The 18,914-nt window shown below is 42.3% G+C and overlaps 1 protein-coding gene across 5 annotated transcripts in view; it reads right to left on the reverse strand.

Moving 5' to 3' along the window:
• The window catches only part of LRRC3B (leucine rich repeat containing 3B), a 207,440-nt gene that overhangs the window by 22,952 nt on the left and 165,574 nt on the right, over positions 1-18,914 (reverse strand). Inside the window, exon 1 of one of the 5 annotated variants that reach the window (XM_059728844.1) lies at positions 3,345-3,423. The exons of the other annotated variants lie outside the window; for them this stretch is intronic. The gene's annotated coding sequence lies outside the window, so the exon portion shown is untranslated. Of the gene's footprint in view, positions 1-3,344; positions 3,424-18,914 lie in introns of those variants that run through there. 5 annotated transcript variants of the gene reach the window in all.

Below are 18,914 nucleotides of genomic sequence, written 5' to 3' on the forward strand. Positions count from 1 at the left end.
ACTTAATTACATTTTCCCCCTCTTACAGTAGCAGGCCCATTAATAGAATTTATAGTTGGACAACAGCAATGGTAAAAAATAAGTCAGGTATTTCTGTGGTAAATGACCTTATCTTGAAATGACCCACATTCTTTTAAACCCAAATTAAAGTATTTCATGGAGGAATAATCTTTATTCAACAAATGCACTAATGAAAGTTATTTAATCCAAATATTATTGCAAGTTACAGCACAAATCTATCATTTGTGTGTACATCCTCCTCCAACCAGTTTTTACCAGATGTTCTACTGAGTGCTAATGTAGTTCACAATATTTTCCTACATATTTCTGGAGCAGTGGTTCTCAAACTTTTTAGACTCCAGGCACCCCTCAGAAAATGCTAATTCTTAGCTTACATTTGTTTCTTGATTCTGGAAAAATAATAAAGCAATTTATCTCTTGCGCAGAACTCAAAAAGACCACAAGTCAGAATGTTTTTAATACTGGTGATTCCAATTTGAAAGCTCTGGGTTTATCTTGTGAATCATGTTTACACATCTAACAGTGTTAGCACTGTATGGTACCCTTAAAAGGATTTCAAAGGCACCTCAAGGTGCTGTGGCACCCTGGTTGAAACTCACTGTTCCGGAGAGATCTTTAAAAATAAAATGTTATTTTTCATATTTCTATTTAAAAGACTCATTGCATTCAATAAAAACAGACACAAAAGTAAAACAAGCAAGAAAATACTGTTTGGGCTGAACAAATCCTCACTGAGAGTGTGGTATATTCCAACAGAACATATGAAATTTAGTTCATCTCTAAAGATGGCTTAAGAGAGATTAAAGAGCCATAAGCTTTGTCATTTCATTTAATATGAAATGTTGACCTATGCAGGTTCAGACAACCTCATTTATCCCCCCCACCCCCCATGATAAACTAGAAATTTCTACCCAAAGCAGGCCCATTTGTTTCCAGGCACATGCCCTCTTATTCTGGTAGCAGCTCATATATTTTCAAGTACACTGAGTTGTATTTACATACAAATGATTTTTACATACAGTGGAGCTCACTTAAATATGAAATCCCTGCAGGAAAGGATCTGAGGGATTCCATTGGGGAAAAGAGGAAATCTGTATTGCGATCACTTCTTTCTGCAGTGATGGATTCTGCAGAATTCAGAGGCTAACTAATCGCACTTTTTGGCAGGTTACCACAACATTGATTGTCTATATTACTGAGTATTTTTAGCTCAGCTATTAAAGTTTTAGTTAACCGTTTTGCTACCATTTGACATGTCAGCTTCATTTGCACACAGCACATGTCCAGGTACTATGCATGAGTATTCCATTGCTGATTCAAAGAAATGTCCAAACTTCAAAGGAATTGGAGAGCAGCCTCCTACATAGCACATCTGCAAAGCTGTTAAATTCATTTGCATTTGCACTGATTAACTGGGAGGGACTTTAGCTGGCATTTGGAATCCATAAATCACAGTTCTTGATTAAAAAATTGTATGAAATAAAGTTTTTAGCTTTTTTGTGAAATTAGCATTGAAATGTGAAATCATCACACAAAGATATGAAACATGAAGATTTGAAATTAGAAGCATCTGGGCTCTCTGTCTGCAAAGGTAAGCTAGGCAGCATCTACATTTAAACATACATATACATACACACATATACATACACGGTTTATATAAGATAAATCACTTAAATTTGGGGCGTATCTTAAGAATCTTCTTCTTAAGCTTATCTAATGACCTTGTCAGTACTGTGCACTGTGCTGAGACCAAGGAAGACTGAAATCTCTTATAGGTACAGAAGTCTCCTCGGCTTGTTTGCCCCCGAATGCTGAGGGCATGCTAAACTTTAGTTCTGGGTGAAGCTGACCTGGAACTGGCAGCTACTCACTCTGACCAGTATGGCCTTTATGCCTGTGGCTGTGGATACTGTTGGAAGTCAGCATAGGCTTCTTACCAGTACCAGCCTGGTTGTCTTCTGCTTACAGCATGGAGTCAATGCAGAAGGGAATCCAATTCCTCTGGTCTCAAGCCTGGCATACTCTGTGGAGAGGAACTCCTGCCCTGACATTCCCCAATCACAAACATGTTGGGGCAGCCCCACTGCTCCACCATGTAAATAGCTCAGGGGCATTTGTTTGAATATTTGCTTTAGTTTGAATATTTATTTAATTCAAAACTTCACTGTATTACAGTAATATTTGGGCAAAAAAGAAATTAAATACTGTAGTACCTTAATGCTTTCTGATAGGGAATAGGTCTGTTCTCCACTATCTCTCTCACTCTTTAATGAACCTCTTAGAAGCAAACACATGACCCATGAAATGGCACTACCCATTCTCAAAGGAAAAAGAAGCTTCTCTACAGAGAAAGGTGTGAGCTTATGCATCTGTGATTCAGTTAGTCTGTAAGGTACACCTCCACCTTGCCTTCTGTCTACACGAGGGAAGTATCTTGTACCAGACCCTAGAAAGGGAAAGACTATAGTGTGTTGCAACTGCCTTTTCACCTATGTTCTTTTCTGCAAAGTATTTCTTCACAAGTATATGGCCTTTTCTTCTCTTTCTTCCACGATGTGTATTATGTACTATAAACATGGTCCTCATACTCACATTAGTTCACTGATCAGGTCTGGAATCAAATGGGAGCTGTGTGGTCTCATTAGCTACACCTCGCACAGTGCAATGTTTTATTAGTTGTAGTGGAATCCTACTGCAGTAATTTCCTACAGTAATAAGACACCTCCCTTTCCACAAAGCTCTTTCAAGTGGTCCACAGGAGTCTCAGTTGCTGATTTTATAGTGCTATAACCATTAACAGTCTGTCTGAAGATACCACTGTCTGAGGATAAGGCAGCACATTTATTATTCTGAACTAAAATGATTACTCAGAAGATCCTGGTGGAAAAACAAAGCATAAATTGAGCTTTAGCATATAACGGGGTGTACATCTACATTAATGTTTTTCCTAACATAAGCGAATACCAGTAATATGGTAATATGAAAGTATGGGAATTAGCTTTATGAGCTGTGAAGCAGTTGATAATTATCAATCCTTGACTGATTACATCAGACAACATATGTGCGGCACTTCTACGATGATGTTATGGGACTATTGCTTTATGAGTGAATATTATTTATTAGAATTGTAATAATAGTTTGCATTTAACTAAGCAGGAATAATTTTGGAGAGCTATGGTCCTTCACATTTAAGATGCTGAGAGTTGTGTACAGGATAATAATAGACGGCTGAACATTCCAAAGAGAACCAAAGTTTATCCAATAAGCAGGTTCACTAATGCTATGTTGAATTATAACAATACACCAAGACTCAGAAGACCTACAGATTTTGCTGTCTTTCAGTCTTCCTCTTTTCTGACTTTGGCCAATGTGGTCTCAATCCTACAAAACAAACAAACAAACAAACAAACAAAAAACCACTACTGGAAATAAAGCAATATTTTTTCTAATATGAAAAGGAGCCTTGAGATAAGCTGTATAACCTGATCAAGATTATACAGAACGTATTTTACTAAAATATGCTTGTTTTCACATTACATCCTCCTCTAAATGAATACTTCATTTTTTCCACTAGGACTATGCATGTCCCTTATACCTCTTCATGCACCAAAATGGGGACATGAAAGATAACCAAGTTTGTAATTTTTTAGGTCAGGTACTTTCTTTAGTGTTTTCTATAATATCTAGCATTGTTTAGTGAAAACCCCTGGCTGGGGCCTATGGATATTACTGAAAAAACAAATAAAAAATTAGTATAATGAAGAAGATTGAGTAGTGTTGCACCTTACAAACTAACTTGTTCAGAGAGCTACAAGCTCTCGTAGGCTATAGCCTACTTCATTCCATAGCTGTGATTTATGGCATCTGATGATGCAGGATGAGCTAGTTATGAATGAGTTATGAATGAATTTGCTACAAATAAATTAATCTGTATGGTGTCACACTGACTTGTCTTCTGCCTAACTTCAGACTAACATGGCTAACTATTTCTCTCTACTTATTAATATAATGAGAAAGCTTTCAAACCAAGCTGCTGCAAAAGGACTGTTGCTAAAAATATGGATGCATTAATAATTTCCTATAAGCAGCAATTCACAATATGTTGTCCATAAAAGAGCTATTCCTATATTTAGGTATTATTTATTATCAATAATAGAAATACTTTCCATCTCAACACCTGGTTGTTTTTGGGAATGAAGGACTAGCTGGAGAAAATAGCCTTAGTTGCACTTTCTCCTTGTTCTCCTCTGTTTTCTGGGAGAAATCACCTCTAACTTTGAAATGTGGCTGATATACAATGTATATCTGTGTTGAGAGAAGCCACATTAGCTGCCTTAAATTTATGCAACTTTATTCATGGCAAGACATTCATACTTGATGATTTCAATGAGATTATTGAAGGAGGACACTACTGCTAAACAAGAGTAAGAGCATATCTAACCAGCCCTTGAACATTACTTTATTCATTAGGACTAAAGGTAAGATTCAAAACAGGATTTAGGCAATCTAGACATTTTTTAGTTAGGAATGTTTGATTAAGCAGAGCCCCAACTAAACACTGGAGTGTATGAAGTGCTGTGTGATGCAGTGTTTATGTAGAAGTAGACTTTAGTAACTGGAAAATATAAGGCATCCCAATGCAGTTTATACATTTTATTAAATAGGTATTTAATTAAAAAAGCATCAGCACCAAAGACAAGGACCAGAAACCAGAGCTGGAGGATTATGCAGCGTAAAATCATATTCCTTATAGATTTCTTGCCTGATTCCATGAATCTTGTACTATGGGCTATGCAGTGGGCCAACTTTAAAAGGCTGGATGCTACTCTCAGGTACCCCAGCCTCTAGCTGGGCAGTCAAGGCACTTTTGTGGGAAACAAGACATGGGTTCAAACTCTCTCAGCCTGAGAAGGACCTATGGCTTACATCTATAGATGCTTCTCAAGCAAATCCCGGGACGTCATTCTCCCCTTGTACTTGGCCTTGGTGAGGCCGCAGCTGGAGTACTGCATCCAGTTTTGGGCCCCACAATTCAAAAAGGATGTGGAGAAGCTTGAGAGAGTCCAGAGAAGAGCCATGCACATGATCAGAGATCAGGAAAACAGACCTTACGACGACAGGCTGAGATCTATGAGGCTCTTTAGCCTCATGATGTCCCTGGAGCCCCCTCAGCACTTTTCAACCTGGCTCTCTTTGGGCAATCTCCCCTTCCCACCTACCACACCTTGATGAAATGTTACTTTCAGGAAAGGGAGGCTGCCCAAGACCTTCCCAAGTCAAATCTCCTCATGAGCTCTAAGGACTCATTACATGGTTTTGTCTACTCATTACATCACGTCCATGCCATGCAGATGTTACTCATTCCTCTATCTCTTCCTCTCTGCTGTTACTAATACCTCTCCTGGGCTATAGGCTCCCAGTCCTTGCTCCTCCTGGGCTATGGGCTCCTGGGCCCCCTTGGTTTCTGGCTGTGACCCCTGGTCTTTGGCCCCTCTCTTTGGGCTGTGGCCCTGCTCCTAGGCCAGTTGAGGCACATGGGCTCCCTTGGCCCTGACAGTCTCCAGCTGTGGCCCCCCTTGGCCTTCAGCCCCTATCTCTGGACCAGTGATACCTTTGGACTCCCTGGCCCTGTTTATACTTATCCTCCTGGCTACAGACCTCTTGGCTATCTGGCCCTGCTTACACTTGTCCCTCCCAGGCCCCTATGTTCCTGAGCTTCTTTACTCCCAGGCCTGTTAGGATCCCCTCCTCCCCTTAGTCCTTTTCTCAAACCTCCGGAGTTGCTTATTCCAGCTCAGATGTTGCCCAGGAGTTCCTCTCTCTCTGGCTCTCATGGCTAGACTGCCTGACCAGCTCAGGCCATGGGCTTGTATCCCACCAGCTTGGCCCCCTCCTGGTGAGGTGATTCTCTAATTGGCGCCTGGCACACCTGCAGGCTGCTTCTCAGGTAACTTGCCTTCTCTTAAAGTAGCAGGAGCACCAAGCCTCCTACTACATCCACCCCTAATGTTTTATAATTCATGAAACAGAATAATACAAACTAAAACCTTAATTAAGAACTCATTCAACAAAGAGTTAGCCAAATAAAATTAGGTACATTAGTTTGATTAATCCTATAAGACAAGTTTTCAGTTTATAGAAGGACCTCCATCTAATTGACCATCCACCAAATTGCATTTATAGCAAATGTAAGTATCCTCTCTATTCTTCTTTACTGGAACATACACTTAATAAACCTTGAGTTCAAAGACTGTTTCCAAATTAATAAGGCACTACAAACAGCAAATGAAAAAGATAACAACACAGGGACATACGAACTTATGAACAGAAAGATAAATGAACACAGAAAAAGGAGTGGGGAATACAGATAAAAACGAAGAAGAAAGTAAAGATGAGAACAGAGAAAGAAAATTAATAAGTAACTTAAGTTACTGTAAGTGATGGAAAATATAAATCTCTATGCAGATGGTATCTGAATTTCTGAACTCTGTAGAAATATTGTGAGTTTTTGTGAGTTAAAAAAGCATTGCATAGCTCATTATACAACTGGGGGAAAGAAGTCAACTGACTCAGTCAAAGTCACATTGACAGTCTAGGACAAACCAAAAAAGTTAATACAGGTTTCCAGAATCGTGGTCCAGTGCCTCAACACAGCATTCAGGTACACAGGTAGGACTTATCCCAACTGACTTCCTGCCCTTTGGAAGGGGGCTGGACCCGATGATCTCGCAAGGTCCCTTCCAGCCCTAATGTCTATGAAATCTATTACTTTAGGCTTAGGCTGGTAGGCCTAGCTAGATTGAAGGGGCAGAGGCTAAGACCCCAACAAAGGGACATCGTACTGGTAACACCCATGAGGCATGGGGCATGGTAAAGGGGAGATTATGGAGCCATACAACTAGTCCATAAGGTGCCCAGCCAGGCACAGCAGAGTACAGAGGCCCAGGCAGGGGCCTGAGGTTACAGAGGCTCAGCCAGGGGCCTAAGACCAGTGGGACTGAGGCTTATCAAAGGTCCAGGAGGCAGTCTCCCTCTTAATTTATCATCCAACAAGGTGTGGCAGGAGAGACAGGGAGAGCACACTAGGGACAGTACAAGGCATGGTCACAGAGCCACCAGGGGGCGTCATGGTCACCCCTGGGACCCGAACATGCTACAACAGGAACTTATATAAAGAACTACATGAACTGTGATCATTGGTGAGTTGGGAGTATAGAACCTGTTTCAGGTTCAGAGATCCAGTGCATCAGAGCAGACTCAATTAATCAAGTCTGCTCTGCATGCGAGCTGATATGCCCAATGCTGCACCGCATGCATTTGTATAAATGGCAAAATGCATGTCAGCACTGAGATAATGGTGGCAATGTGCTTCTGAACTAAAACACCTTTGATGTGCTTTAGTTCAAAAGCATGCTGCCTCATTTTCTCAATGCTGATGTGCATTTTGCCATTTATACAAATGTATGCACCACAGCACCAGGCACAAGCATGTGTAGAAACACAGCCGTCCCTAGGGGTGTCCGGGGCCTGGGGCATGTCAGCCTGTGTGGGGCCAGGGGTAAGGGGTGGTGACTACCCGCAGAAGCCAGTGGCAGCACTGGTGGTAGGGGAGGAGGGTGGCAGAAGCTGGCGACCAGGGCAGGGCGCAGCAGAGTGGCGAATCCTGCAGAAACCGGCAGTGGCAGTGGAGGCAGGGCCCCCTAAAGTGCAGGGCCCAGGGCAGCCATCCCGATTCACTCCCCCACTCCCCAGGGATGCCCCTGTGTACAAATGCCCTAGTATTGTGCAACATTAAATCCTCATGGGAACACAGGGGGTCCAGAAAGTGTGCAATCCCAGGAGACAGCCTGGGTGAGGCAGCAAGAAACTTCCTGCTTCACCAGTAAGTTCCTACTTCCTGCTGCTTCCTGGGTTACCACATTCCCTAGCCACTCTAGGTTTCCAGGAGGACTTACTCCTCTCTCTGTCAACCACAGTTTAATTTTTTTCCTACCTTCTGCCTTCCAAAACCAAGGTGTGCATTTTATTTGGGGATGTTTTGCATGCAAGAAAATATGCCTTAGGCAAAAGTGTTCATGTGATGTCTGGATGGGAAACATAGAGACCCTGTAAAGGTCATAACAGAAGTCTAGCAAGTGACTTTACATATCTTTATACCAATGGACAGCCTAAAACCTGAGAGAGATACATGTGGTTATCATGGGCTTTGTCTGCAAGTCATAAATTACTGAATGAAGGAGGGAACAGAACCTGTGTGCTGGTAGGTAAATTATCACTGACCTGGAGTTGATCAAAGCTTCTATGACCTCTAAAGTCTGCGTTGTGAGAGATGACTTTTCATAGTTCAAAGGACAGCTAAATTTGAGAACAGGGAAAAAGCATGACCTAGGGCTCTTTTGATCTCCTCCTTAGACCTGCATTTTATCAGCTGCTCATCTAAGTATGTTTAGAACTGGATTCCTGGCCATCTAAAATATGCTGTCACTATTGCTAGGCATTCGAGAACACTCCTGGAGTTGTGGAAAGTCTGAAGGACAGACCCATATATTGACTAAATATATAATACAGCCTATGGGCTGGATAGATGATAATACTGTGGCAGGTTTCCTGCCAATCAAGAGCCATAAAACAATCTTCAGCTTGAAAGAGCAACATTTATTGGGGCTGAGTAGGGGTAAGGTTTAGAATTGAGCAATACACTCAGCCAAATGAAATGGACTGCTTAGATATGCACAAGTATTTTTTTTTTTTTTTTGAGTGAAAATATCCTCAAAACACAAGTTCTCAATCATGGCCTGCATTTCTAGCTGGTTGCCCAATTGTTGGAGGCACAGTCTTTTGGGGTATTAGTTGGCCTACCTTGACTATGTTCTTGAACTCCTCACTACTTTGCAGGAAGACTACCACTCACCCTCAGAATGGTATGTCAGCCACATACAGATGCAATAAGACCAAGGAGTCTGGTTTCCTCCCAAGCATATTGAGACATTTTGGGTCTTTGTCCTTCAGCAGATCTGTTCAAAATCTACTTTATTTTTACAGTCTATACAACTATGAAGCCTAAATTGGGGGATGTGTGGAACTACTCAAAAAGTATTCTCAACAGAATATCTTCTCTTAACATATTTCATCATTGTTGTATAGCGGCTAGAGTCCGTCACAGGACTCTAGCCGAATCTAGCAGTTCCTCTTTAATGAGAAGGACAATCCGCTCTGGGACAGGAATTGACAGGATGTCAAATAGCTTGAGGGATTGTTGAGATGGTAAAGTCTCAGTCTGCAGCACTTTAACAACCTGTGTGTGTTGTGTAATGCTGTTCCCCGAGTGGAGGATACAGCTTTATCTGGGAATGACAGAGAGAGCTCTTTTGGTGCTGAAAAGGAGCATTGATGTTATTCAGTCCCTTAATCTGCCTCTTGCTATTCCTGAACCTGTAGTCTAGCTAGGAATGCCACTGGAGAAAGAGAGAGTTTTTCAATGCTGAAGACCAGTTCTTGATACCAGTTATGTAGGCCCTGATATTCTCAATATGTCTGTGGTATCATGCTTATGATTGACCCATGGGTTGTTTGCTATATGAATAGCAGGTTGGATGGGACTGGGGCTTGTAGAACCATTCCAGAGGTAATTCAATATGGACAGATGTTCATTTGAAGTGTTCAAATTTGGCACTGTACCTACCCCTCCCTTCAGAGTTTCAAAATGGCCAAGGTGGCATGCAGTGGCCAAGGGGCTGGAAAGTAGGAATCCCTGCATGTCCTTTGGCCTCTACAGGTTCCTGACATCCTCTGGAGCCTCGCATGAGGGGTTGGGTGGGCAGCAGAGCACAGTGGGATATAGACATTGTTGGGATTTTCTCTATTCACTGGAAGACTCTCACCCTCGTAGTGAGGAACTCCTGAGGGATGTTTATAATTTACCCTGTTTTACCACCAGACTGCAATCACATCTACACCCTTCTGGCAGGTGAGGACACCTTGAAAGCCAGCCTGAAGAAATGCGATAGTAACATTAATACCTAGGAAACATGAGCATAGAATCATCCATACTGGTGATATGATGTACGGCAAGGCATCAGTCATTTCAAGCAAACGCTCTTCGCTTTGGAGGCAGGCAGAGGAAAGAGACATGACCTTACCAGGATCTACTTCTTCCCCTCAGAACTATTTGCCACTTGTATGAACATCTACATGTACCTTCAGCCAGCTGCCAATTGGCACCAAAAAGTTTAATTCTTTTTGGCAGAGATGAAGTAACTTTGCTAACAGAAGAACTTTGCAGCTGCAGAAGAACTTAGGGTGAATTTTGGTAGCATTGGGAGTTTGGCCATCAAAATGTATACAATGCTTGAATCTGATTGTAACAAACGAGCATTCTAACGTTCAGAGGCGTACGTCCCACCTGTATTCCTGAATGCTGTGTTGAGGCACTGGACTGGGACTCTAGAAAACTATATAAACTTTTTTGGTTTGGCACAGACAGTCAATGTGACTTTGACTGAATCAACTGACATGCTGTTAGGATGTAGACATGCCCACAGGATGTCTCAGTCTCATTGTCCACAAACATAGTTCTGCCCAAGTCACTCCTGAGCATATTATCTAGCTATCCTGAAACCCCACTAAACACAGCAAGTACAGTATTTAGCTTCAGGGCTAGTCATAACTATCCAAAAGGATTCCCTTACCACCCCTGCTCTCCCCAGAATAAATCAAAACACACTTTGGCCTAAGGGAATCAGTTGAATGAAGTGACAGGAAAACTTGAGAATCTTATCAACTGCAATCCTCACTGGAATGAAATGGACACATCTACTTCAATCTCAGAAAAGATTCAGCAATCATTGCATGAAGCTGACATGTATAAATGCCATGATGTTCAAGATGACAAAGCTCAAATATGAATTAATACATGACCCTTTCACCAACATTACAAAGAAGCCCATAAGGTTATTAAAGATGAGAATGCTAGACACCAAGTATTAAGATACATTCTACTTATGCCATACAAAAAGCATACTTGACATTATGTGCAGTGTATACAAACAACTTGCACAGATCCTCGTGTTGTATCAACGTGAGTTATTCTTGTTCTCTCAGATAACAGACAAGCATAATGGCACTAGTGAAACTACACTAAGTTACACAGCTTAAGCTCTGAAGAGTTTTCATTTGTTGTTATTGATGTTGACGTTGTTACCAAGATTTGAGTGAAATTTCTTATTACTGAAGCTTATATGCTCAAGTGAGCAGGAAAGAAAGAAAACAGTGGTAAAAAAGAAGCCAATAGATCAGCCATAAGGGATGGCCTGTCAGTTGAGCTATGACCCAGGTAACCCCTGCATTCTGCTACTTTTCTATTTACAAAAAAAAAAAAAAAGTCATGAAAAATTACACCCAGGTCTCAAGCTTCCAAAAAAATCTGTGAAGTTGACAGTGCCACATTGGTTAATACAGCTGCATGAAAAAAACCTGGTTTAGCCACTGCATTAATGGTTTAAAAAAATTAAACCATTCAATTCTAGATGACTAATTAAAAACCTGAAAAACAATCAAGTCTTTTGCTGTTCCTAGTTTTAGGCACAACACTGAAGTTTTACTTTGAAAAGCAGCCCTATAAAAATTGAGGACTTCCATGTTAACTGTCACCCACTGATTCTGTATCAAATTTCAGCAGTTTAAATCTTTAAAAAAAATAAGTGCGCCCTACTCCTGCATAACAGACAGCCTTGCAAACTCAGCTGACATTCCAAATGTCAAGTTGTGTTCTTTCCATCTCACACCTCAGCACCAGTGGAGATTCTGCAGACCAAATTATAACCAGCTTTACTTGTGTAGCTATCTGGTCTTAATATTATGCCCTCAGCTAGAACTATACACCCAATTAGCTTTCAATGGATCCCCAAAGAACCCAGATTGACTTTCAGAGCCCAGTTAGAGTTTACACCTGACATTTAGTGAAAGAATCCTTATAAATAAAAGTAAATCCATATCAAATTTGAGAAGCACAAAAAAGAATCAAAGAATCCCTCAATGACATTCTTCCAAAGTCATTTTTAAGAGTGTAACTGAAGATTTGTTTATAAAAATTATTTAAAAAATAGTTGTGAGAACCCTTTAAAAAGTATCATGGCTCTATGTTTTACCTGGTTTCCAGTCAATTAATGAAATGCTTTTCTAGTTCTGAAGAATGTATCACAAGTTTCCAACAAAAAGGAGGATATAGCTGAATATGTTGGTAGACAGAAAAGACAAGCTAAATTATTAACACAGCATCATGCTTAGAAATAACCAGGACAGGCATCCTTCACCAGTCTCAGACCACACAAGCCCATACATAAATGCAAAGCGTAACTGCAATCCTGCTGGTACATGGAATTTTGTGCTGCCCTGTAGCTATGCTACGTCCTTACATTTGAGGGGAATCTTAAATCTGACTGTCCTCCCCTGCCCCTCCGAACCTGTGTATAAGGACAGGCCTCCAGGTGGTCTAAGTCCTTGTAAACTTGCCCAGAAACAGCCAGAATCTGGGCATAGACATTTAAAATCTTTGGTAACGTGATAATGGCCCTCTCTCTTCCATGTAGAGGCCTAAATCTGGTCCAAGCTAGGAATGACCAGAAGTCATTACCAAATAATGGTTGTTTAAAGACTACTGTAAATGGAACTGGAGAATACCACCTGAATTCTCCAGTCCAGACTCCTACCATTGCAAACAGCCACATACTAAGCTCTACACAGTCCACAAAAATACCTGCTCAGTCTCCCTCCACACCACAAAACTTCCACTAACAAAATACAGTAAACTTAAGACCTTTAGGCCCAAATCCTATTTCACTGTTTTGCAATTGTTGGTGCATACGCAGGGGTTTAGATTCTATTTCCACCTGTGACAGAACAGGATCAACTGGGTAAAAGCACCTAAGGGAAGAGAAAAAGAAACCTGCATCTCCTGCTTTGCAGCAAAGTGATCTAACTAACAGTCCATGCACTAGGTACTGCCCAAAACACATTTCAGTCCTCCTTTTGAAGGCAGCTCTCAAGGCAACCCAAGAGGGAGAAGATACATGGGGCCAGGGTGAAAGCAAGCCAGACAGACTGTGGTTCAGTGATTTGGACATCGCTGAGCCCCAGTGAGGCAGAACCTGTTCCACTGCTATTTATCCATTTTATTCATGAAATGTTAAATGCAAGGTCCAGACAAATATATTGAGAGTAGAGGCATGGGGGCAAAACCCAGGGCCCTCTCTTTTTCAGGGAAGCATCCATCTTACTGATCTAACATTTGACCAGAAGTTAATCAGTCTGGTTCTGAACATGTGAGCAAGACACACCAGATAGGTGTACCCAGGAGGTTTCTTAATACCAGCAGAAGCAACAGCAGACCCTAGGCACTCTCCCATCTCTAGCTGTGGCCAGTCCACGAAATGAAAAAAGGTAGTAGGTTTTTTCCCTGGTTCTTACTGACAGAGGTCCAATATCACAAAATCCATCATCACAATTTGATGTTCTTAAAAGAGGGGTATGCCTGAGTGGGAATGGAAACTTCTTCATAAGAACGTAGGAACTACCATTTACTGGGCACATCTACACGTGCCCCGCACTGCGCAGTTGTTGCTGCACCACTGTTTAGTATTTGATTTAGGAAGTACTACATGATGACACAGTAACAGCTATTACTGTGCCATCCCAATGGCGCACAATTATTTTTAGCAGCTATGTCACCATAGTGACACATTATAGTGAGGTAGCTTGTCACTACGGTGATGTAGCTGCAGCATCACGGTTTATGCCCACTGATGCTATGCTGCTGTAGCGATGAGCTACATCGCTGTAGCGCATGCTATAGTGACGTAGCATCACGTGTAGACGTACTCACTGAGTCGGATCAGAGATCTGTCTTGCTCAGTATCCTGTGTCACACAGTGGCAGAGAATGGATGCTGAAAGGAGAGTGAACTGGGTATGACCAAGGTTTTTCCCACTGATCCTCTCCCACATGCAGACCCCAGTATATAAGGTCTAAGAAGTTCCAATTCAGAGCATGTATCCCTAACTCCCATGCTCCATAGCTACTAATGCCCTTTTCCTCTAAGAATTTGTCAAATCCTTTCTTGAATCTGGCTAAACTGTCAGCATTCACAACATCTGGAACAGTTCCACATTTTAATGACAGGCTGTGTGAAAAAGAACTTCCATTTGTTAGTTTTAAACTTACCTAGTAGTAAGTAGTAACTTACCTAGTTTTAAACTTGCCTGCTAGTTTTATTTTGTGACACCTAGTTCTTGTATTGTGAGAGATCATAAATAACAACTCCCTATTTACTTTCTCTCACCACGAAGCATTTTGTAAACCTTTATCATGCCCCCTCCCCTCAAGCGCCTATAGTCTCTCATCATTTGGAAGCCTCTCAACACAACTAACCATCTCTGTTGCCCTACTCTGTACCTTCTCTAGTTCTTCTATATCCTTTTTAAGATGTAGGGACCAGAACTGAGCAGAGTATTCAAGATGTGGAAGCATCAGATTTATAATGGAACATAATGATACTTTCAGGTTTTTTTACAATTCCCTTCTTAATAATCCCTAACATTTGGTTTGCCTTATTGATGGATGCTGAGCACTGAGGTGATGTTTTAATGAATGGTCCACAATGATTTCCAGATCTCTTTCCTGTGTGGTAACTAGGGGTGCACTGATAATGAATGTCTTGGCCGATACTAACAGCCAATTATTAACCAGCCATATCAGCTGATGCTGATCTGATAGCCAATTTATAGGATTGTAGCCGGGCAGGTTGGAGACCAGGGTCCTGCTGGTAAGACTGTTGGAGGGAAGGGGTATGGAGAACGGGCAGATCAAGGCCCCCACGCTGAGGCAGGGAGTGGGGCAGGGGTAGGCACTGCCCAGCTAGGGTGGTGAATGCGATGCCAGGGCCGGGATGGAACTGTCAGTAGCTCGTTCAGGGAATGCAGTGGGGGTGGAGAGAAGGGAGGCTCCCTGCTGCTGTGCATACCCCTGGGGGAGGCATGAGGGGCATGTGCCACCCTGGATTTGTGCTCAGGGTGAAGGTGGGCTGCCTGCTGCGGGCTCAGGGCCAGGGGCTGCACCAGCCTCTTCCCAGGGGAGGGCTGGACCCGGGCTGAGCTACAGACACCCCAAAATTCCCTATAGTCCCCACTCCCAGCACCACTGCTGCATGCCCTGCCCACTCAGAGCCCAGCCCTGGTCTAGTCCACTCCACTGGGAAGAGGCTCGTGCAGCCCACAGTGGGTAGCCCACAGTGAGTAGCCCACCCTTGCCCCATGCACAAATCTGGGGTGGCACATGCCTCTCCTAGGGGTTCACACAACAGCAGGGAGTCGCCCCTCTCTCCACCCCCCCTCCACCCATGCCCCCTGAATAAGCCGCCTAGTGCTCCATTCCATTCCTGGCTCCAGGCTCGCATTCACCACCTTGGCTAGGTAGTACCCTGCCCCACTCCCTCCCTCACTGTGGAGACCTCAATCTGCTCCCCTCTCCTTCCCGCCTCCCCCCCCAACTTACCGGCAGGACACTGCTCTCCACACTGCCCAGCTGCATTCCTGACCATGTGCAAGCTTGCGGCTGTACGCATGCACACAGCATTTATCGGTGACAGTATCAGCTACACCGGCCAAAAAACGCCAGCTGCCGATAATGTTCATTTTTCTTTTACCAGTGCCAATCTGATATGCAACTGATATATCAGTGTACCTCTAGTGGTAAAAGCTAATGTAGAGTCCAACATAGCATAGGTACAGTTTGGGTTATTTTTGCTCATGTGCACCACTTTTTTCTACATTGAATTGCACCTGCCATTTAGCTACCCATTCACTCAATCATGCCAGATCCTTCTGTAGTTCCTCACAGTCCACCTTAGTCTGCCACTTTGAATAATTTTGCCATTTCAAAATCTGGCCACCTTGCTACTCATCCCCTTTTCCATATAATTTAAGGATATGTTAAACAGCACAGTCCCTGGGGGACACTGCTGTTTACTCCTTTACATCCTGAAAACTGAGCATTAATACTCAATCTTTGCTTTCTATTTTTAAGTCAATTTTGAATCCGTAGGTGGACATTCTCTGTAATCCCCTGACTATCTAACCTAGTTAAGAGTCTCTGATGAGGCACCTTGTCCAAGGCTTTTTGGAAGCCAATATATACTATGTCAACTGGATTGATCCAATCCACTGCTTACTTACACTCTCAAAAAACTCTAGTACGTTGATGAGGCATGATTTCCCTTTGGCAAAGCCATTCTGATTCCTCCCCAGCAAGTCATGTTCATCCATGCATTGAGCAATTTTTTTTTTTATTATTGTTTCTACCAGTTTTCCTGGACAGAAGTTAGACTCATGGGCCTGTACTTCCCTGCATCTTCTCTAGAGCCTTTTTTAAATAGTGGAGTCACACTGGCATCCCTAAAGTCAGCTGGTAACAAGGTTGTTTTTAGTGATAGGTTTCATACTACAGTTAAGAGCCAGGCAATTTCTGATCTGAATTTTCCTTTCATTGGCAAGGATGTTACTTGCAACCTTGAGTTAAAGAATGGAAAGTTCCTATTCGTCACTTGTCTGTGCTGCACTGCCATGTGGCTACAGGACTACAATCTTCATATATATCAAGTGGTTTTATGATAAAATATTATCAGGACAGATTTTAAAAACAGCACATGAGATTGGAGTCTGGTCCTTAATCTGTGAATGAAGGGTTCTGGAGTCCCCTGACACCATTACTGCCTGATGGTACAGAAGCAAATCTGTCATGATGAATGCCCATCCTAAGAGATGACAAGAGCTGCTAGCCAGGTGCTATGTGACCTAAACTCACAAACGAATGTCTATAAGAGTGTAAAGTTTTCAGAAGCTCAGCATCTTGCAGGGTTAAGCCTAATGCAGTAAGAAAAAAAATTAATGAAAGCCGAGAGCAGGGAAGGAAAAGATCAGGAGATCTGTGATTCAATGAATAATAGAAATGTCATGATTAATCAATGCAAGTCTGAACCTCAATTACATAACAGATTCATTATCTATTCATTATGAAATACCCAATGTACTCATGCTATAATATGCTCTTAATACAGGACATGAAATGCCAATGGACATTCTCAGCTTCACAAAGCTTTAATTTTAAATATCCTTTTCACAATACATACCTGTCCATGACAAAACAGTTTTAATTATAGAAATGACTGTTGTAGGAAATAGTTAATAGTTCTTGGGGTTATTAATACTATCTTTTAACAATTATAGAGTAATAAAATACTTAAGGAGAGCCTGAATGAACATTTTGAGTTATAATTACTTCCCAATTGTGAGATCACTGAATGTATTGCTCTTTTTTTTTCTCTTTTTTTAAAGATTAGCAGCTTACTTAATTATACTGTGTGGGCAAGTGAATCAGCACTTTTAGATTGATGGGTTGGATTCATGTTAAAAATGCATTTGACTTTTCTCCTTTTCATGTGAAGTCAAAAATTATTTTATCTTTAAACTGATAAATTATTGTGTGAAACCTAGCAGCTAGAAGAACAGCTCAACCACATTTAAAACGGCAATTATCTCCTCCTGCCATCCTTTCTATGACATTTTTACTCTTGGGAGTACTTTCTAGATCCATGAGGATCAGAATGAAATTTGGATTGCTCAGGGGAAAGCACTATAAAGAGCTATGCAGGGATTCCATTAGGGATTTTTCCTTTGACTCCTGGCAAAGTTTAAAAGTTGATGGGGGAAGGGAAAAGAATATTGTTTCACTGACACCATCCTTTATTTTTAAACTGTTCAGTCTTTCCCTCCTGTCCACTGACTCAGTAACAATGATGAGGCCAAATAAACTTATGCCACTCATTTGGTTTCTACAGACTAGTATTTGCCACATGTTTGACCACAAATCCCTGACTTATATCTATGGCAGCTGGTCTCCAATCCAAATACTAGCCATGGTCAAGACTGCTGAGGTTTCAAAATCAGGTGCATGCAGTCTTGGATGGCCATCCATATCATTCAATAAGTCCTACCTTTCCTCAGTTCCTGCATGCATCCCTTTCTTATAAGTTTAGATCACGGGTGGCCAACCTGTGGCCTGGGTGTCACAAGTGGTATGGGCAGCCTCTGTATATGGCACACAGTAGATCAAGGAGGCAGTCTACAAACTGGTCAAGAGGGACCAGCAGGCATTGGGAAAGTCCGTTCCCCTGAGCACTCCCGGGAGTTACAAGAAACAACGGACACAAGCTAGCGGAGGGTAGTTTCAGGCTAGACATTAGGAAGCGCTGTTTCACTGTCAGGGCGACTAGGACCTGGAACCAACTTCCAAGAGAAGTGGTGCTGGCTCCTACCCTGGGGGTCTTTAAAAAAAAGCTGGACGAACATCTGCCCGGGGTCGTTTGACCCCAGTACTCTTTCCTGCCACGGCAGATGATCTCCTCAGGTCCCTTCCCATCCTACCAACTATGAAACTATGAGGCGGGAGGCAGCACACCAGAAAAGGCAGGAGAGCAGCAGATCAGGCAGGGGAAGGGATAGGGAACAGCACTTGAGGAGGGTGCACAGCTAATTTGAGACACGCCTGCTAAACAGGTTGGTCCCCACTGGTTTAGATAACTACGCTAAGCTAAATCACCATTTTATCCCCCCCCCCCCCAAGCAGTATACCCTCATCTAAGTAAATAAACATAAGCAAGACTTCATCTATTTACAGATGGAATTGAATGACAGATGAATTTTGAATAATAAAAACAAAAAAAAGCCCATTGGCCTTGTCCTCCTCCCTACCCCCCGCCAACATGGTGGCACTCCACCGCACCGCCAGCGCCACCTCCTGCCTGTAATGCTCTTGGAGCATTCTGATTGGTTGTTTCAGTAATC

Source organism: Alligator mississippiensis, chromosome 5, assembly GCF_030867095.1.
Source record: "Alligator mississippiensis isolate rAllMis1 chromosome 5, rAllMis1, whole genome shotgun sequence".
Taxonomy (NCBI): domain Eukaryota; kingdom Metazoa; phylum Chordata; order Crocodylia; family Alligatoridae; genus Alligator; species Alligator mississippiensis.